The 21,966-nt window shown below is 43.9% G+C and overlaps 1 protein-coding gene and 1 non-coding gene across 4 annotated transcripts in view; both read left to right on the forward strand.

The window, feature by feature from the left end:
- The window catches only part of pde4d (phosphodiesterase 4D, cAMP-specific), a 1,628,454-nt gene that overhangs the window by 651,750 nt on the left and 954,738 nt on the right, over window positions 1–21,966 (forward strand). The gene's annotated exons all lie outside the window — the stretch shown is intronic.
- LOC121285800 lies at window positions 12,110–12,216 on the forward strand. The gene has a single exon (XR_005944786.1). It is a non-coding gene; the product is annotated as a U6 spliceosomal RNA (small nuclear RNA).

Consider the following 21,966-nt stretch of genomic DNA (forward strand, 5'->3'; position numbering starts at 1 on the left):
AAAACATGGGCGGGAGGTGTTGCTGCATAGCCCCCTCATGCATTCATAAAATAAACGAGGGATAGAGAAAGAAAGATTTCAGGACAAAGAGCACAGATCAAAGAATTATTGTTTCACTTAAGTCCGAATTCCAGAATCACAGTTCAATGGAGTATACCTTCACAAAGTTTGGCAGGTTGAAAACTGATGCTGGATAATTCACATTTCCAGTAAAGAGATGACTTCCACGATAAAATGGGCATACAGAGATGAATTAGTCTTGCAGGCAATGGTATAGAAGTTCAGAAGTTCCAGTAGAAACAATGTAGATGGGGGCCAGGCATTCAACCCTTGTTCTGTGCTGCTGCTTGGTAGATGGGAGATGGCAGACTGATTTGTAGTACAGCAAAAGAGTATAGCTGATTCTGCCAGCTGTGGGGATCATGTCACTTGACTCCCACCACTCCACTTTGGCTTTGACAAAGGGTGCATAATCCTTTTGTCTGGGTTCCTGAGATTGTTAAGGTTCTAACAATTAAGTATTTGAAAGGAAGGTTGCAGGATCCTTTGTCTAGCAGAAGACTTTGCTTTGGTTGGCCAGGCTTGGCTTATGAAAAGACTTATGGGCTTTGTATAAATTCCCTTTGAATTTGGTCTCTGCAGTCCACAGGAGTCATTAGCGTCTCTTCAGAGATAATGAGGTGCAAACACAACTTGCCTTCACCCCGCTCCCTCCGGGACCATTCCCTCCGGGACACCCTAGTCCACTCCTCCATCATTCCAACACCTCAACCCCCTCCCATGGCATCTTCCCATGCAATCGCAGAAGGTGCAACACCTGCCCCTCTACTGCACCCCCCCCCCCCCAACCCTCACCATCCAAGGGCCCAAACATTCCTGCTTCACTTGCACTTCCTTCAATTTAGTCTACTGCATTCGCTGCTCTCAATTTGGTCTCCTCTGCATTGGAGAGACCAAACGCAGACAGGGTGACCACTTTGCGAAACACCTTCGGTCTGTCCACAAGCATGATCCAGACCTCCCTGTTCCTTGCCATTTCAAAACACCACCCTGCTCACATGCCCACATGTCCATCCTTGGCCTGCTGCATTGTTCCAGTGAAGCTCAACGCATACTGGAGGAACAGCACCTCATCTTCTGATTAGGCACTTTATAGCCGTCCAGATTTAACATTGAGTTCAACAACTTCAGATCATGAGCTCTCTCCTCCATCCTCACCCCTTTTTGATCCCTTTTTTTCAATATTCATTTTTTTCCCCCAATTTTTATTATTTTTAAAATTTATTTTCATTTTTATTCATTGTTTTATCCCCACCTTTTAGCCTATTTTCAATATTTTTTGCACCATTGTCCCCTCCCCCCACCCCCACTAGGGTCACCTGTCCCTTACTCACCTTGTTCTTTCCAGAGCGCTTACCCTTGTCTGGCTATTATCACATTCTGCTTTCTACTCTTAGGGGAAAATTTTCTCCCTGTGGCAGGGATTGCACGGGAGCTGATGCGGGTGGGCGTGCAGCCAATTGCCGTTCATGTTCGACTGCATGCTGCCATTTTACGTGGGTGGACTAATTAATGTCCACCTGGTGTGGTGCACACCTGGAAGCACTGAGCACTCCCTGTGCGGACGGTGGGAGGAGGCACAGCTGGGGCCTGCACTCTTTTGCACATGCGCACAAAAAAGCACAGAAATCTCCCTGAGGCACAGAGCTGCCTCAGGGAGAGAACTTAGATTTTTAAAAATTTTAATAAAGACAAAAAAAAACTTTTAAGATATATCCCTCATGTGACAGTGTCACATGAGCTGGGACATGTCAATTAATTTTATTAAAAGATTTTATTAAACTTTAAAAACCTTCATGAAACCTTATCTCGCCCATGGATGAAGTTTCATGATAAATGCGAAGACCACCTGGGCTCTTCACCTGCCTGCCAAACTGAAGATTGGCTGGGCAGCTCAGTTAACTGTTTTAACTGATATTTAAATGGCCTTAATAGGCCTTTGACAGTTCGGCGGGGGCTCAACCGACTCTGGCGCGCTCCCACCGAACTGAATATCTGAATGACGCGCGATGATGTTGGGATGCATGCCGGATGTCACCGCACGTCATTTTACGCCCCTGCTTGCCAACCTAAAGATTCTGCCCTTAATACCACCATTAGCATCTCCTTTATTCAGTACCACCATCATTAACACCCCTTTGACCTTTTGTTTATGATATCTTTTGCAATCTCTCCTTTGCCTCCACCTATCACTGGCCTTCTATCCAGCTTCACCTGTTCCAACCCCCTTAAACAGTATATATTTCACCACATTTTTACTTCTTTTTAGCTCTGAAGAGTCATATGGACTCAAAATGTTAACTCAGTCTTTCTCTCTATGGATGCTGTCAGACCTGCTGAGTTTTTCCAGCATTTTTTGTTTTTGTTTCAAATTTCCAGCATCCGCAGTATTTTGCTTTTATCTTTGTGAATGATAGAACTGGAGACTGGTCTTTATACACTGACAAGCTTTTATTTACAGAGACACAGATTACATATCATATATCATGAAACCAATAAACATAGCTTCAGCCTGTTCCAAAATGTACAATACAAAAGCAAAATACTATGAATGTTGGAAATCTGAAATAACAACAAAATGCTGGAAATCTTCAGTAGGTCCAGCAGCATCCCTGGAGAAAGAAGCAGAGTTAATGGGTGTGATTTTGATCCCTCACCGGGCCAGGAACAAGGGCGGCAGCTGCTTAAAACAGCATTGCTGGCCAGTATGCCAGATTTCTAGTTCCATCGCATTCTCGGTTATTTTCCCAGAGGTGTGCTAGAGGGTAACAGGGCTACCTGCCCGCATGTGGTGTGTTAGCTGATTAAAATAATTGAGGGTCACTTTAGTCCAGTTGAAGGAAGCAAATTGGCAGGGGCCAGTTCAGCTGCTTGGAGGCAGCCTCCTAGCAACATACCTGGAAATATCCTGCCCATCATTTCAAATCTTACCTTCAATAAGAATTGGAAAAAGTTAGAAATGTCATAGGATTTTAGCAAGTGAACTTGGTAGGATGTAGGGGGGTGCGTAGGGGAGGGTGGGAAGAAGAGCTAAAGGGAAGATATGTGATAGGGTCATGGGCTGCAGAGATTAAGGGGTTAGATTTTTGCTACTGAGGCAAGAAGCTCAAGTTGGGAAATTTCCTGACTCCACAGGTCTGCCGCGATATAAAATGCCCTTTAGACTCAATCTTCATTCGGGGGAGGCTGGCGGGATAGAGTTCAGTCCGTCGACCCTAAAAGCAGATCATAGGCAGTAATGGCAGCGGGTGAGTACTGAGGCAGGCAGGTACCAGCTGTTAGACCCTGTAGCCCTCATCACTCATACCCATGCTACCTCCATAGCCACTCACCTAGTATCCACCACAGGCAGACCACAGGATGTCTTTGAAATGGACATTAGAAAATAAATTTATAGCCGCCTAATACAGCTCTCACTCATACACACTTGAAAGTGGAAAAAACTTCCATTCTTGAAACCCATTCAAAGATTTTAAATCTCCTCAAATGTTCAATCACTTATAAAACAAATAAAATTCTATTCAGACTCTACATCAAAGACAACTCATTCTTTAATTGCATCTTTAAACTGTCAATCAAACTGAACTCAGAACCCCCTGCTGCAATAATCATAGCTTTGAAGCTCAGCCAAGCATTCATACCGTCATTAAAATATCTATTGGGAAACCTCAACAATGAACTCTATTGAAACTGCATGAACAGATGGTCTGTCATTCAAAGCAGTCTAGCGGATTGAGCTTTTTTTTTAATACTCTTTGACAGCTTTAACCAGTCTTTGTTCACGTTTAAAGAAGAAGGGAAATGAAAAACCTCAGATCAAAGACCTTATTAGCGCTTCAAGAGTGTTTACATCTACTTCATCAATTTGTGACTCCCACACTGCAGGCTAAGGCATTGGAACAGCCAAAATGGGGTCTGCTTGAACTCAGCACTAAATTAGCTGGCCTTGTTGAATTCAGGTTTTCCCTCCTGTTGATTCACTCCCTGCTCCCTTCTACTTGCCTATCGGATCTTTCCGAAATTGGGCCAGGACCACTGCATCTGTGTCTCGCCCGACATTTTTAAAGGTCCATGGAGCCGGGAAAGCTCCTTGAAAATTCAGCCGTAAATGACAAAATGTTTCATGGCGCAAGGTGACAGGGAGTGGTAATGGGATGAGTAAAGAACAAAAAAATGCATCTAGAGGAGTTTATGTATATGAGCACAAGTGAATCCCCAGTTAATAGGAACATAGCAGCGGCAGCAAACCTTTCAACCCATCAAGCTGATCATGACTGATCATCCACTGCAATGCCTTTTCTCCACACTATCCCCATATCCCTTTATGTCATTGGCATTTAGAAATCTGTCAATCCCTACTTTAGACATACTCAATGACTAAGCTTCAACAGCCCGCTGGGGTAGAGAATTCCAAAGATTCTCAACCCTCTAAGTAAAAACAAACTTCTTCTCCTCACCTCGGTCCTAACTGGCTTCCCCCTTATTTTGAATTTGTGTCCCCTGGTTCTAGACTCCCCAACCATGGCAAACATCTTACCTGCATCTACCCTGTCTATCCCTTTAAATAATTTGTAGGTTTTGATGAGATCACCTCTCATTCTTCAAAACTCTAGAGAGTTTCCCCAGTTTCCCCAATCCCTCTTCGTAGGACAGTCTTGCCATCCTGGGAACATATCTGGTGAACCTTCATTGCACTCCCTCTCTGGCAATAATCTGAATACCATTACAGAATCACAGAATTGTTATGGTGTAAAAAGAGGCCATTTGGCCCATCATGTCTGCACCGGCTCTCTGAGCATTTTAAGTTGGTGCCAATCTCCTGCCTTTTCCCATAATCCTGCACGTTGTTTCTATTTAGAAAATCACCCAATGCCCTCTTGAATGCCTCAGTTGAACCTACCTCCATCACACTTCCAGGCAGTGCATTCTAAACCCTAACTACTCACTGTGTGAAAAAGTTTTTTCTCACCTTGCGTTTGCTTCTTTTGCAAAACACTTTAAAACTTTGCACTCTGGTTCTCCATAAGACCATAAGATGTAAGAGCAGAAATAGGCCATTTAGCCCTTCAAGTCTGCTCTGCCGTTCAATGAGATCATGGCTGATCTGATAATCCTCAACTCCACTTTCCTGCTTTTTCCCCATAACCCTTGATTCCCTTACTGATTAAAAATCTGTTTACAAGTGGGAACAGTTTCTCCCAATCTACTCTGTCCAGACCCCTCATGATTTTGAAAACTTCTATCAAATCTCCTCTCAGCCTTCACCTCTCCAAGGAAAACAGTCCCAACTTCTCCATCTTTCCTCATAACTGAAGTGTCTCATCCGTGGAACCATTCTCGTAAACCCCTTCTGCAATATCTCCAATGTGTTCACATCCTTCCTATAGTGTGGCTCCCAGAACTGTACACAATACTCCAGCTGAGGTCTAACCAGTGTCTTGTATAAGTTCATCACAACCTCCCTGCTCTTGTACTCTATGCCCCTATTAATGAAGCCGAGAATATTGTATGCTTTAGAAACAGCTCTCTCTACCTGTCCTGCAACCTTTAATGAATTATATACAGATACACCCAGGTCTCTCTGCTCCTGCACACCCTTTAGAATAGTATCCTTTGTTTTATACTGTCCCTCCAAAATGTATCACCTCATTGAGGCCATTGACAGGATCATTAAAACAATTAAAGGACCTGCCCGTCCAACCTTAAGGTTGGCGGGCAGGCCAGAAGCCCCAGTGGGCTTCTGAAAAAACATGAAACCTCATCCAGCGGCAGGATGAAGTTTCATGCAGGGTTTTAAACATTTTAATAAAGTTATTATGTAAATTATGAACATGTCCCATCTCATGTGAAATTGTCACATGAGAGGGACATGTTAGGGAATTTTTTTTTTCTATTTTTAACATTTTTCAGAGTGTAAGTGATCTCCCTGAGGCAGCACTTAGTCTCTGAGGGATGTGCACTCTTTTGTGCGCGTGCGTGAAAGAGCGCACTCTCGATTTTGGAAATCCCCCACCCGCCCGCACAGGAGGTGCATAGCGCTTCCCGTTGGATGTCACGCTGGGCGGGCCTTAATCGGCCCACCCATGTAAAATGGTGACGGGGCCCACTTTTCCGGTGGGGATCGGCTCCCCACCCGCCGGAGATTGGGTCGGGTCCGCCCAACAAGCAGAAAATTCTGCCCATTATTTCAGTAAGGAAGTGGTCAATATATGGAACTGGCTCCTTAGGGAGGTGGTGGAAACATATCATATTGATTATTTCAAATGCAAATTAGATACATTTTTTCAGCAAATAACATTTTGGGTTAAAGTAAATGTGTAATTTGAAACCTGAATATGGTTAGTGTTGCAGGCTTGAGCAGATTAAGTGATGTTTCCTAAGGTTTTCCACCATTAGCGTTTTCCTCACCTCAAGTTGGGCGGAATTTAATCCAGGCAATAGGGATCTTGTGTCATGTCCTTTGAAGAAGGCCCGGCCTATTAAGTGGCTGCTCTCAGGTCTTCCCCAGGATAAGGCCCCTGGGGTTAGAAAATCCATGTCCCCAAGAGCTGCTGGCCAATCAGATTCTGGCAGCTCTCCATTCTAGGCAGCACAACTAGGAACGATTGCAGTTGCCCTCAATTCACCCCCCAAAGAACCAAGATCAACAAGAGACCCAAGGCCAAAGATGAAGACGGGACAGGGGTCATGGGGTGGGGATGTGGGAAAGGGGAGTACGGGGTTGGAGGCAAGGGCAGGGTGTGGCTTTCTGCAGCCACACCCACTATTTTCCAATGCCGGGTGTCTCGATAAGGCACTGAGTGCTTTTGAATGAGAACTGCCCCTCTCCCCATCCCCCATTTCCTCTCCCCCTGGTCAGGTTTGCTTTTCAGGCTTTCTGCACGATGACTCTCCCACCTGGCAGGAGGAGGCATTAGTTGCCTGCTTAAAGGCCTCAATTAGCATGTACAAGCCTTCCCACCCCATCCTTAATCAGGAATGTGGCATGGTCCCCAAACAGCACCCTTCCACTTGATTAAAATGCTCCCCATATCCAAACTCATCACTCGGGGGCATTTAAATTTCACCCATTGGGTCTGATGTAGATGGATTGATAGAGAGTGATTGCTCTGGTTAGTCAACAGCTTCATCATCAGCACATCATATTAACCACCAATATGGCTGAAGGTGGATCTAAGATGGGTCAAAACGTCTTGGCTATCTGTAGTTATTTTGTGACTCTCTTTTGTGATGTAATTGATTGCATCCCAGGTATCAAGGATGCTTTTGACACTCAGAATGATCCTTTCAGTTTAGCTGAAAAGGCACTGCAAGATTACCAAAATTTAAAGTTCAATAGGCTTTCTGAAAATTAATACTTATATTATTAAGCTCAGCAAATCCACAGCAAACAGCATCAAAATGAGACATGTATCATCCTTATGCATGCAGCACCTTCTTGGTTTAATGTGGTTTTAGAACTAGTGATAATGGAGAAAAATATGGTTTTTTGAGCTGCATACAAAACAGTTATGTACTGCTGCACTGAGACAGATTCCAATCTGCAAAATTAAGTTTACCACTGGTTCTCCTTGCTGCAGTATTTTGAGTTAAAATAACCAATCAAAATTGTGAATTTCTAAATCATACAGTGAAATTCTAAATTTAACTTTCTCCTTAAATGGAAATACTGTGAAATTTTTAAATTTAGAAGTTGTGTGTGAAACCACCAGAAATTGTTTAGTGTTTATTTAAGCAACCCTGAAAGAAATGAAGCTGATTAAAGAAGAACACTAAACAGACCCTTTGCTATGGTTCACATCACATTCAATCCAAAAGTAAAACTGTGATTTTTCCCAATGTGATGCACTGTTGACCCAAACATTGTTATTGGTTGTTTTCGACCAAATGTAATCATAGAACTACTTGGCTTTTTTTTTGCTGAAGTGCACAGATGAATATGTTGTCTTAATTGCAGAAAGTTGAAAGAAAAAAAATGTCTTTTAAGGTTGTTGCTTGGAAACAGTTTTCTACATGACTGACCCAGGCATCTGACTGAATAGAGTAAAACATTTCTTTACCTGCGCTAAATGGTGCGGATTTGAGTGACCTGTAATAGCAAACACAATTTCAGTACAGTCCTTTTAAAACAAACTGCATTAGCTGTGCCCTTCTGCTAAAATTAGAGTGGTTTACAGCAGCAGTAATGGTATTGGGCGTTTTGTAATTTATCCAGGCATGATTATGAGGCCTTTTAATTTGCCTTTTTGCTGGTGTGTGGGCAGTTAGGCACCTATCTCCCACACCTCCACTAGCCTTTTCTGGCTATCAAACAACTCTTTGTATAACTTTTGCTGCCCTGTGAAAATATATTTCGATCTCAGGTCTCCCAATTTGGCACTACTCAGATTACAATGCAAAGTCGTGATCAACTACATGCCCTTTTCACTTCATAGCATGTGTTGCTGTTTAATGGACAGTACCGCCACAATACCCAAATCACAAAATAAATTACGTTAGGAGTTCACTATAGATTGCAAAATTTACAGATGCGAAGATTGGGAATGTTGTCAACTGTGACGGGGATAGTCTTGAGCTTCAAAAGGACATAGACACGTTGGTGGATTGGGCAGACAAGTGGCAGATGAAGTGTATTGCAGAGAAGTTCAAGGTGATTCGTTTTAGCAGGAAAGATATGGTGAGACAATATAAAGGGAGAGCCTCTAAAGGAGGTGCAGGAACAGAGGGACCTCAGTGTATACATACATAGGTCATTGAATATGGCAGGGCATGTTGAGAGAGTAGTTAATAAAGCATATAGTATCTTAGGCTCTATTAACAGGGCTTTGAATATCAGAGTAAGGAGGTCATTTTGAACTTGTATAAGATACTAGTTAGAACCATAGAACACTACAGCACAGAAAACAGACCATTTGGCCCTTCTAGTCTGTGCCGAAATATTATTCCGCTAGTCCCATTGACCTGCACCTAGTCCATAACCTTCCAGACCTCTCCCATCCATGTATCTATCTAATTTATTCTTAAAACTTAAGAGTGAGCCCGCATTTACCACGTCAGATGGTAGCTCGTTCCACACTCTCACCACTCTCTGAGTGAAGAAGTTCCCCCTAGTGTTCCCCCTAAACCTTTCCCCTTTCACCCTAAAGCCATGTCCTCTCGTGTTTATTTCTCCTAATCTAAGTGGAAAGAGCCTACTTGCATTTACTCTGTCTATACCTATCATAATTTTGTAAACTTCTATCATATCTCCCCTCATTCTTCTACGCTCCAAGGAATAAAGTTCTAACCTGTTTAATCTTTCCCTGTAACTCAACTCCTTAAGACCTGGCAACATCCTAGTAAATCTTCTCTGCACTCTCTCAATCTTACTGATATCCTTCCTGTAGTTAGACGACCAGAACTGCACACAATACTCCAAAGTTGGCTTCACCAATGTCCTATACAACCTCACCATAACATCCCAACTCCTATACTCAATACTTTGATTTATGAAAGCCAGTATGCCAAAAGCTTTCTTTACAACCTTGTCTACCTGTGACGCCACTTTCAGGGAACTATGTATGTGAACTCCCAGATCCCTTTGTTCCTCCGCACTCCTCTGTGCCCTACCATTTACTGTGTATGTCCTACCTTGATCTGACCTTCCAAAATGTAACACCTCACACTTATCCGCATTAAATTCCATCTGCCATTTTCTGGCCCATTTTTCCAGTTTGTCCAGATCTCTCTGCAAGCTTTGAAAGCCTTCCTCACTGTCCACAATGCCTGCAATCCTAGTGTCATCAGTGCTGATCCAACTCACCACATTATCATCCAAATCATTGATATAGACAACAAACAACAATGATCCCAGCACAGATCCCTGAGGCACACCACTAGTCACAGACCTTCAGTCTGAGAAGCAATCATCCACTACCACTCTCTGTCTTCTCCCTTACAGCCAATTTCGAATCCAGTTTACAACCTCTCCATGGATACCAAGTGTCTGAACCTTCTGAACTAACCTCCCATGCGGGACCTTGTCAAAGGCCTTACTAAAGTCCATGTAGACAACATCCACAGCCTTTCCTTCATCTACTTTCTTGGTAACCTCCTCGAAAAACTCTACAAGGTTCGTTAAACACAACCTACCACGCACAAAGCCATGCTGACTATCCTTAATCAGCCCTTGGCTGTCCAAATAATTATATATCCGATTTATCAGAACACCTTCCAATAATTTACCTACTACTGACGTCAGGCTTACTGGCCTGTAATTACCTGGTTTACTTTTGGAGCCTTTTTTAAATAACGGAACAACATGAGCTACCCTCCAATCCTCTGGCACCTCACCCGTGGCTAAGGACATTTTAAATATTTCTGCCAGGGCCCCTGCAATTTCTACACTAGTCCCCGTCAAGATCCAAGGGAATATCATGTCAGGCCCGGGGGATTTATCTACCTTTATTCGCTGTAAGGCAGCAAGCACCTCCTCCTCTTTAATCTCTATATGTTCCATGAAACTACTGCTTGTTTCCCTTCCTTCCTTATACACTATGTCAGTTTCCTGAGTAAATACTGATGCAAAAAAACTGTTTAAGATCTCCCCCATCTCGTGAGGCTCCACACATAGACGACCACTCTGATCTTCAAGGGGACCAATTGTGTCCCTTACTATCCTTTTACTCTTAATATACTTGTAGAAACCCTTCGGGTTTACCTTCACATTATCTGCCAAAGCAACCTTATGTCTTCTTCTTGCCTTCCTGATTTCCTTTTTAGTATTTTCTTACATTTTCTATACTCTACAAGTACCTCATTTGCTTCTTATTGCCTATACCTGCTATACACCTCTCTCTTCTTAACCAATATCCCTTGAAAACCAAGGTTCCCTATGCCTGTTAACTTTGCCTTTAATCCTGACAGGAACATGCAAACTCTGCACTCGCAAAATTTCACCTTTGAATGCCTTGGAGAAGTTGGGACTGTTTTCCTTGGAGAAAAGGAGGCTGAGAGGAGACTTGATAGAGGTATTCAAGTTCCTGAGGGGCATGAAAGGGTAAATAGTGAGAAACTGTTCCCACCCAGGAGAACTCAACTCAAGAAAGAGTTAGGCCTCATCTAGAGTACTGCGTGCAGTTCTGGGCACCATACTTGTGGAAAGATGTGAAGGCATTCGAGAAAGTACAGAGGAGATTCACAAGAATGATTCGCGGGATGAAGAACTGTAGCTATGAGGATAGATTGGAGAAGTTGGGACTGTTTTCCATGAAGAAAACGAGGCTGAGAGGAGACTTGATAGAGGTATTCAAGATCCTGAGGGGCATGAAAGGGTAAATAGTGAGAAACTGTTCCCACCCAAGAGAACTCAGCTAGAGGGTACAGATTCAGAATAATTGGCAAAAGGAATAAATATGATGTGAGGAAAAAAAATTTCACCCAGAGAGTGGTTGGAGTCTGGAACAAACTTCCTGAAAGGGTGGCAAAGGCAGGTTTGCTCGAGATATTCCAAAGGGAATTGGATTACTACCTGAAAAGAAATAATGTGCAAGGCCACGGGGATAAGGCAGGGGAGTGGGACTAGGTGGAATGTTCTTTCAGCAAGCCAGTGTAGACTCGATGGGCCAAATGGCCTCCTGCACTGTAAAGATACTGTGATACTGTGAATTGGTTGCTTAAGGCCTGCTATCTATATGACATAGTGCACTGGGTTTTTTTTTTGTGTGAGACTACTGAGATTCAAATGTGGAATGGTCGTTGCAATTGTTATATAAATCAGATTTTCAGTTGCTTGGTTTATATATCACTTACTAAAAGGACCAAGTTCCTGACCTGTCCTGCCCAGGTGCTAGAAAGGCACATTGCACCCAAAGAGCACTAGGCTTGTCCAGGTTGATAAATGTCCAAATTTGGTGGCTCTGATAAACAACATAGTCTGCTTACACCTATATGGTACTGTCAACTGGCAAGGCCTTCTGCTGGGAAATGGCATACAAATTGCCTGAGAACGCTGTACTTGTAGGACTGCCTGCCAGTTTTCAAGTCTCGCTGGTGGCTGTCCATACAAATTAATTAAATAACATTTAGTTCAATGATCCAATTGGAACGATACAGAGAAGATTAGCATGGCCCCTGCGCAAGGATGACATGCAAATTCGTGAAGCGTTCCATAAAAAAAAATGGTCAATTGTTTATGTTTCAAGTGCTATCTAACCTCTGTGACTCTTGAATCTGATGGGATCCCAGGTGCAAGACCTTCCACATCTTCTTTGGATACTGCTACATCAGGATGGGCAAACCAGAGAAAAGTGAACATGAAGAGCAGGGAATGCCTCTTCCCCCTCATTTAAATGTGAATAACAGGTTTACAACTATTGTAGACACAGTTCTCAAGAAAAGCCATGGAAGTTCTGTGCTATGTAGAGGGGCCCTCCAGTGCTCATGCAAGCAGACAGCATAAAGTGCTCTGAGTTTGTTCAGAAACTAAGCAAGGCTCAATTGAATGGCCTGCCCACAATTTGACTTGAGCTCTTGAGCAACAGCTGGTTTCAGAGCATCGATTAGCATTGGTTACTAGGGGAAAAAAAATTCTAATGAGTTGGCCATTCCAACATCTCCCTCTTTTCCTCTTTCCTTCCCCTTTTCTTCTCCTTCCTCCCATTCTCCATTGCTGTCCTACATTCTTGGAGCCGGTGACAGCTCAACCCAGTCCAGAGAAGCACAGGCTCGTGGCATAATCTGAGGCTGAATGAAGCCGCAAGTGATTAAAATTTCAACTTTTATTTCAATCGTTATTAATTTTCCCATTCCAGGAAATCCAGGAAAGTTCAACAGGCAGCCATTGAACCTTCATTGTGCCCCTCCCCCAAAAACCCACCAACCCATCAGGATTTTTAGTGCATCATGAGTGATGCATCAGGAGCATCACATAAATATTTAAATGAGGTGACGTATGTCATTAGGTAAAGTCAGCCTGGTCATGCACAGGAGCGTTGGAAAGCCTGAAAAGCAGTGGGAGAGCTGCATGGATAGTACATTATTGGCTCTCTTGTACAAATATGCATATAGTAATGGGATATTGAGGGAAATAAATTTGCAGGGCTTTGGGGTTAAAGTGGGGAAATGGGTCAAACAGGATTGCTCTACAGAGAGCCAGTATGGTCTCGATGGACCAAATAGCCTGGTTCTCTGCCAGAATGACTTTACGACCGTATAATTCTATGGCCAGAATCTTAAATGGCTTTTGGGGATGGGCTGGGGAGGCAGTTAGGCTGGCAAAATGATGCAAGTAGGCATTTTTGGTGTGCTTAAGTGGCCAGGTAGGGGGCCCTTTCTGCCTCTGGGATTTTATCAGCAGCTGGGGGTGCTGCCATCACTTGAGGAGAACGCCAGATAAACCCTGGCGGCCTCACAGCAGACTCCAGGGGGTGATGGGGGCCACCTTTCGGGCACTCTTTAGCCCGTGAAAGGGTCCCCCAGCGGCAATGGCTGCCACTGTGGGACAGTGCGCCTGCCCTCAGCAAACTACCCCCCGCCCCCCCCCCCAGGTTCTACAGAGTCTTGAGCCGCTGGCCTTCTGATTGGGCCGGCAACATGTGGGGACCTTCTTTAATCCGATTGCAGCTCTGGCACAAACCACTTAATTAGTTGCCACCGGTAAAATGCAAACCCAGGTCCTGTTGCTTGCTGAAGAGGGGGTGCCCTGTCCCCATCCCTGCAGGACCTCTGCCACCCCCAAAAAATTCTGGCCTAAAAGCCTGTAAAACCACTAGTACTCTCTCAATAGTCAGGAATAAAAAAATAATTTGATCTTTTCAAACACTGTAGATCAGTGGCCACCATAATGTATTGCACATTTCTAAGCACAAACTTGATATTCTTTGAGTCACAATGATCAAAGGCATAGGACATTTGTTAATATGTATGAAAGTCTTACGTTTAATGACATCTGACACCCTTCAGACATTTGACTTCAAAGTGTCAGAAGTATGAAAAAGAGAAAGGGTAGTAATTTGATGTTGGTTTCTTCTGACCTGCAGCAGTGCATTTATAAGCATCTGTTAATCTTCAAACTAACCTCAACCCCAGCAGTTTGCTACTTATTGAAACTAGTTTTATCTATTTACAGTTAAACTTTGTAATCTAGAAGGGACAAGTGAACAGAAACAGAATATCTTAGCAGCAGAATAATGCACAGGGTTTTACAAGATTTGGTGGCCCAATCAATATAAAACAGCATATTATCTAACCTACCATGAGCAAACGTCCCTGGGATGGTCCGGTTCTCTATGTTGTCGCTGATCTTCTTATTTTCAATAACCTCCTCAAAATACTTTTTATTGAGTCTGCCTTTGCTTCTCAACCGTGCAATTCCATTCCTTTTTGCATGCTCATTATCTCTTCTGTTGTTATTGATCAGAAACTGAATTGGACTAGCCACATAAATATATGGCTACAAGAGCAGGTCAGAGGCTAGGAATCCTGCAGCGAGTAACTCACCTCCTGACTCCCCAAAGCTTGTCCACCATCTACAAGGCACAAGTCAGGAGTGTGATGGAATACTCTCCACTTGCCTGGATGAGTGCATCTCCAACAACACTCAAGAAGCTTGACACCATTCAGGACAAAGCAGCCCGCTTGGTAGGCAGCCCTTCCACAAATATTCACTCCCTCCACCACCGATGCACAGTAGCAACAGTGTGTACCATCTACAAGAGCACTGCGAGAACTCGCCAAGGCTTCTTAGACAGCACTTTATAAACCCACAGACGCTACCATCTAGAAGGACAAGGACAGCAGACACATGGAAACACCACCACCTGCAGTATCCCCTCCAAGCCACTTACCATCCTGACCTGGAAATATATCACCTCCCTTCACTGTCGCCGGGTCAAAATCCTGGAACTTCGTCCCTAACAGCACTGTGGGTGTACCTGCTCTACATGGAGTGCAGCGGTTCAAGAAGGCAGCTGACCATAAGACATGGGAGCAGAAATTAGGCCATTCGGCCCATCGAGTCTGCTCTGCCATCCAATCATGGCTGATAAGTTTCTCAACCCCATTCTCCCGCTTTCTCCCCGTAACCTTTGATCCCCTTACCAATCAAGAACCTATCTATCTCAGTCTTAAATACACTCAATGACCTGGCCACTACAGACTTCTGTGGCAATGAATTCCATAGGTTCACCACTCTCTGGCTAAAGAAGTTTCTCCTCATCTCTGTTCTAAAAGGTCTTCCCTTTACTCTGAGGCTATGCCCTCGGGTCCTAATCTCTCCTACTAATGGAAACATCTTCCCCACGTCCACTCTATCCAGGCCTTTCAGAATTCTGTAAGTTTCAATCAAATCCCCCCCTCATCCTTCTAAACTCCATCGAGTATAGACCCAGAGTCCTCATACTTTCCTCATATATTAAGCCATTCATTCCTGGGATCGTTCTCGTGAACCTCCTCTGGACCCTCTCCAGGCCAGAACATCCTTCCTGAGATACGGGGGCCAAAATTGCTCACAATATTCTAAATGTGGTCTGACCAGAACCTTATAAGGGCTCAGCAGCACATCCCTGCATTTATATTCTAGTCCTCTCGAAATAAATGCCAACATTGCATTTGCCTTCCTAACTACCGACTCAACCTGCAACTTAACCTTAAGAGAATCCTGGACTAGGACTCCCAAGTCCCTTTGCACTCCAGATTTCTGAATTCTCTCCCCATTTAGAAAATAGCCTATGCCTCTATTCTTCCTACCAAAGTGCATGACCTCACATTTCCCCACGCTGTATTCCATCTGCCACTTCTTTGCCCATTCTCCTAATCTGTCCAAATCCTTCTGAAGCCTCCCCGCCACCTCAATACTACCTGTCCCTCCACCTATCTCTGTATCATCTTCAAACTTAGCCAGGATGCCCGCAGTTCCTTCATTAAGATCATTAATGTATAAAGTCAAAACTTGTGGTCCCAACACTGATCCCTGCGGAACTCCACTAGTCACCGGCCGCCATCCTGAGAAGGACCCCCTTATCCCCACCCTCTGCCTCCTGCCAGACAGCCAATATTTTATCCATGCTAGTACCTTGCCTCTAACAACATGGGCTCTTATCTTACTGAGCAGCCTCCTGTGCGGCACCTTGTCAAAGGCCTTCTAGAATTTCAAGTAGATAACGTCCATTGGCTCTCCTTTGTCTAACCTACTTGCTACCTCCTCAAAGAATTCTAACAGATTTGTCAGGCATGACCTCCCCTTGATGAAACCATGCTGACTTTGCCCTATTTTACCATGCACTTCCAAGTATTCTGAAATCTCATCCTTGATAATGGACTCTAAAATCTTACCAACGACCGAGGTCAGGCTTATCGGCCTGTAATTCCCCGTCTTTTGCCTCACTCCCTTCTTAAACAGGGGGGTTACATTAGCGATTTTCCAGTTCTCTGGGACCCTCCCTGACTCGAGTGACTCCTGAAAGATCACCACTAATGCCTCCACTATCTCTTCAGCTATCTTCTTCAGGGGTGTAATCCATCTGGTCCAGGTGATTTATCCACCTTCAGTCCTTTCAGTTTTCCTAGCACCTTCTCTTTGGTAGTGACCACCATACTCACCTTTTGAACTTTGAACTTACTCATGTCTTCCACCGTGAAGACTGACGCAAAGTACCTATTCAGTTCCTCCGCCATTTCTTTGCTCCCCACTACTACTTCTCCAACGTCATTTTCCAGCAGCCTAATGTCCACTTTTGCCTCTCCCTTACCCTTTATATTTCTAAAAAAACTCTTGCAATCTTCTCTTATATTACTGGCTAGTTTACCCTCATATTTAATCTTCTCCCTCCTTATTTCTTTTTTAGTTGTCCTCTGTTGGTCTTTGTAGGCTTCCCAATCCTCTGGTTTCCCACTGCTCTTCGCCGCATTGTATGCTTTCTCTTTAGCTTTTATGCTGTCCCTGACTTGCCTTGTTAGCCATGGTTGCCTCGTCCTCCCTTTAGTATGCTTCTTCTTCCTAGGGATGAATTTTTGCTGTGTCTCCCAAATTACTCCCAGAAACTCCTGCCATTGTTGTTCCACTGTCTTTCCTGCTAGGCTCATCTCCCAGTCAATTGTGGCCAGCTCCTCCCTCATGCCTCTGTAGTTGCCTTCATTCAGCTGTAATACCATTACATCTGATTCCAGCTTTTCCTTTCAAATTGCAGGGTAAATTCTATCATATTATGGTCACTTCCTCCTAAGGGTTCCTTCACCTTAAGCTCCCTTATCAAATCTGCCTCATTACACATCACTAAGTCTAGAATTGCCTGTTCCCTAGTAGGCTGCACCACAAGCTGCTCCAAAAAGCCATCTTGTAGACATTCCACAAGTTCCTTTTCTTGGGATCCACTACCAACTTGATTTTCCCAGTCTACCTGCATATTGAAATCCCCCATGATCACTGTAACCTTGCCTTTCTTACACACCTTTTCTGTATCCTGGTGTATCTTGTGCCCCACATCCTGACAACTGTTCAGAGGTCTGTACATAGCTCCCATTATGATGTATATCCTTGGATATTTAGCTCCCAGTCCTGATCCCCTTGCAACCATGTCTCTGTGATGCCCACCACATCATACCTGCCAATTTCAATCTGCGCCACAAGCTCATTTACCTTTTTTCGTATACTGCATGCATTCAGATACAACACTTTCAGTCCACTATTTCCCATCCCCTTCTCATTGTCGTCCCTTTATCTGATGTGCTTGAAGTTAGATTCCTAGCCCTGTCCAAACACTCTGTTCTATTTTGTGTTTTGGAGACTTTAAAAGCCTCTCCTGGGCTCTCCTTTCTTTTCACTTTTTTCATAATTTTCCATGAAGTTGAATCCACACAGCACCCCCACCACCCCCCCCCCACTCACGCTAACCTGTTGCTTTGTTTCCCATTAGTCATACTTCTTGGAGTTTTACCCTTCCCTCCCCCCCCACTTTCTAGTTTAAAGTCCTGTTGCCCGCCATATTTACCCTTTTTGCTAGAACATTGGTCCCAGGTCAGTTCAGGTGGAGACCACCAGCTTCTCAAGGGCAATTAGGACTGGGCGGAAAATGCTGGGCTAGCCAATGACACCCACATTCCATGAATGAATATAAAAATCTCTCAGGTTGCAAATGACGAGTGCTAATTATAACCATGGTTATGGTTGTAATTGTATATTTATGATTGTGGGCAACATAGCTATTGAAGATAATGCAGACAAACATGAGATCCCATACTTGTGTGGATTTCTAGCACTGTTTCATCATTGATGGACCAAAACATGAATCTACCCCAGATTGAGGGGACAATTGGAAAATCCCTCTTGAAATTAGTATGGGATATTGATTGGCTGGAGAAAATACTGAGGAAAATCGACTGCAACAGGACACAGATAGGCTACCACAATGGGCAGACTTGGCAGATGGAATTTAATACATGTGGGATGACGCATTTTGGCAGAAGGGGTAGAGAGAGGCAATATAGACTTAGGAAGTGTCATGAGGACTCGAAACGTCAACTCTTTTCTTCTCCGCCGATGCTGCCAGACCTGCTGAGTTTTTCCAGGTAATTCTGTTTTTGTTTTTGTTTTGGACTTATTGTTACAGTTCTAAAGAGTCTGTAGGGACAGAGGGACTTAGATGTTCATACACATAGATCTTTGAAGGTGATGAGGCATTTGAGAGCAATCAGCAAACCTTGTGAGATATTGGGTTTCATAAATATAGGCATTAAGTTCAAAAGCAGGGAAGTTAAATGTTGAACCTTTACAAAAGCTCTGGTTAGGCCACCTCTAGAGTATTGTGTCCAGTTCTGGTCACCACACTTTAGGAAAGATGTAAGGGTCCTTGAGAGGGTCCTTGACGTTCAATGGCATTACCATCACTGATTCCTCCACTATCAACATCCTGGGGGTTACCATTGACCAGAAACTGAACTTGACTAGCCATATAAATACTATGGCTACAGGAGCAGGTCAGAGGCTAGAAACCCTGCAATGAGTAACACACCTCCTCACTCCCTAAAGCCTGTCCACCATCTACAAGGTATAAGTCAGGAGTGTGATGGAATACTTCCCACTTGCCTAGATGAGTGGGGCTCCCACAACACTTAAGCAGCTTGACACCATCCAGGACAAAGCAGTCCACTTGATTGGCACCTCATCCACAAACATTCCCTCTCTTCACCACTCTTGCACAGTTGCATCAGTGTGTATCATCTACAAGATGCACTGCAGGATTTCACCAAGACTCCTTGGACAGCACCTTACAAATCCACAACCACTCCCATCTAGAAGAACAAGGGCAGCAGATAGATGGGAACCCTACCACCTGGAAGTTCCCCTCCAAATCATGCTGACTTGGAAATATATCGACATTCCTTCACTGTCACTGGGCCAATTGCCTGGAACTCCCTTCCTGACAGCACTGTGGGTGTACCTACACCACATTTACTGCAGCGGTTCAAGAAGTCAGCTCACTACCACCTACTCAAGGGCAACTAGGAATGGGCAATAAGTGCTGGCCCAGCCAGCGAAGCCCACATCCCGTGAATGAATTTTAAAAATGATTCCAATGATGAGGAATTTTAGCACCGAGGTTAAGCTGGAGAAACTCAAACTTTTCCTTTGAGCAAAGAAGATTGGGGTAGATTTGATAAAAATGTACAGGATTATGACAGGTTTACAAAAGAGTGAAAAATAAAAGCTGTACACATTAGCTGATGATGGAAGGATTAGGGACACTGATTTAAGATTCTGGGCAATAGATGCTGAAGGATATGAAGAAGAAGTTTTTCATGCAGCCAAGTGGTAATGGCCTCGAACTTGCTGCCTATGAGGGTGTTGGAAGCTAAGACAAGGAATGATTCCAAAATGAACTTGAGGGAAACAAATATGGAAGACCACAGGAACTGAGTAGGGGAATGAGGCAGACTGGGTTCTTCTACAGAGAGTTGCCATGGACTCAGTGGGTTAAATGGCCTCCTCTAATAATAACTATATGGGCAGAATTTTCCCTTCCTGAATCAGGACAGGACAAAGGCAGTTTGACGAACAAAATGGTCGCTGACCGTTGTGGCTGGAAGTCATGCTTTCATTTCAACCATGCCCCATTTTCACGAGGGTGGGGAAGAGAGTGTTCTTTGAAACCCACCCATAAGTTAATTTAGATCATTGTGGACGCATTAAGAGTCTGTCCCCAGTAAGCTTTTGCATTTTCAGCAAGGTGGCAAGTTTATTTATGCATGTGGAAACATAGAAACTAGGAGCAGGAGTATGCCATTCAGCCCTTTGAGCCTGCTCCGCCATTCATTATGATCATGGCTGATCATCCAACTCAATAGCCTACTCCCTCTTTTTCCCCATACCCTTTGAACCCTTTTGCCCCAAGAGCTACATCTATATCCTTCTTGAAAACATACAGTGTTTTGGTCTTAACTACTTTCTGTGGTAATGAATTCCACAGGTTCACCACTCTCTGGGTGAAGAAATTTCTCCTCATCTCAGTCCTAAATGGTCTACCCCATATCCTCAGACTGTGACCCCTAGTTCTGGACTCACCCACCATCGGGAACATCCTTCCTGCATCTACCCTGTCTAGTCCTGTTAGAATTTTATAGGCTTCCATGAGATCCCCCCTCATTCTTCTGAATTCCAGCGAATATATTCCTAATCACCTCAATCTCTCCTCATTTGTCAGTCCCGCCATCCCAGGGATCCGTCAGGTAAACCTTCGCTGCACTCCCTCTATAGTAAATCCATCCTTCCTCAGATAAGGAGACCAAAACTGCACACAATATTCCAGGTCTCACCAACACCCTGTACAATTACAGCAAGACATTCCTGTTCCTGCACTCGAAGGCCAACATACCATTTGCCTTCTTTACTGCCTGCTGCACCTGCATGCTTAACTTCAGTGACTGATGTTCAAGATCACCCAGGTCTCATTGCACATTCCCCTCTCTCAATTTATAGCCATTCAGATAATAATCTGCCTTCCTGTTTTTGCTACCAAAATGGATAACCTCACATTTATCCACATTATATTGCATCTGCCATGCATTTGTCCACTCACTCAGCTTGTCCAAATCACACTGAAGCATCTCTGCATCCTCGTCCAGATAGATTGAAATGGCCCTGAAGAGGCTGAGCATGGCAGAGCGGTCCAGCTCACTGTAGAAAAGATAGGGAGAAACTTTTCTCACTGGCGGAAGTGTTGAGAAGCAGAGAACACGTTGGGTGATTGGCAAAAGAAACAATGGCGACATGAAAAATAGCTTTTTTAAGCAGTGAGTGCTTTGGATCTGGAATGCATTAGCTGACAGTATAGTGGAAACAGATACATCCATAGTTTTCAAAGGGAATTGAATAAGCACCTGAAGAGAGAAAATTTACGGGGCTATGGAGAAAGGGCTGAGAGTGAGAGTAGCTGAGTTGCTCTTTCAAATAGCTGGTGGACAGTGGACAGAGTGGTAGCCTCCTGTGCTGTAACTATTCTGTGATTCTCCTATTATTTCCACATAACTGAAGTCCCTCATTCCTGGAACCATTCTAGTAAATCTCTACTGCATCTTGACCAAGGCTTTCACATCCTTCTTAAAGTTGCATGTCCAGATTTGGACACAGTACTCCCTCCAGTTGTGGCCAAGCCAGCGTTTTATGAAAGTTCATCATAACTTCCTTGCTTTTGCACAGTATGCCTCAACTTATTAAGCCCAGTATCTCATATCTTTGTAACTACATTCTCAAGCTCCCCAATCCACTTCTTAAACTTTGGGATGCTGTCTGTTAATTTAATTAAATTAAGGAGTGTGTACATTTCTTTTTTTCAGTTAAAGCTTGGGCCAAAAATTTCTTCAGAGTTCCCTCTCTACTACACTACCTTTCCTCATGTGATGGAGGTACCAAACATCGTTAAGTGGTGTTTCTGC

This window comes from Carcharodon carcharias, chromosome 1 (assembly GCF_017639515.1).
Source record: "Carcharodon carcharias isolate sCarCar2 chromosome 1, sCarCar2.pri, whole genome shotgun sequence".
Classification (NCBI taxonomy): Eukaryota; Metazoa; Chordata; class Chondrichthyes; order Lamniformes; family Lamnidae; genus Carcharodon; species Carcharodon carcharias.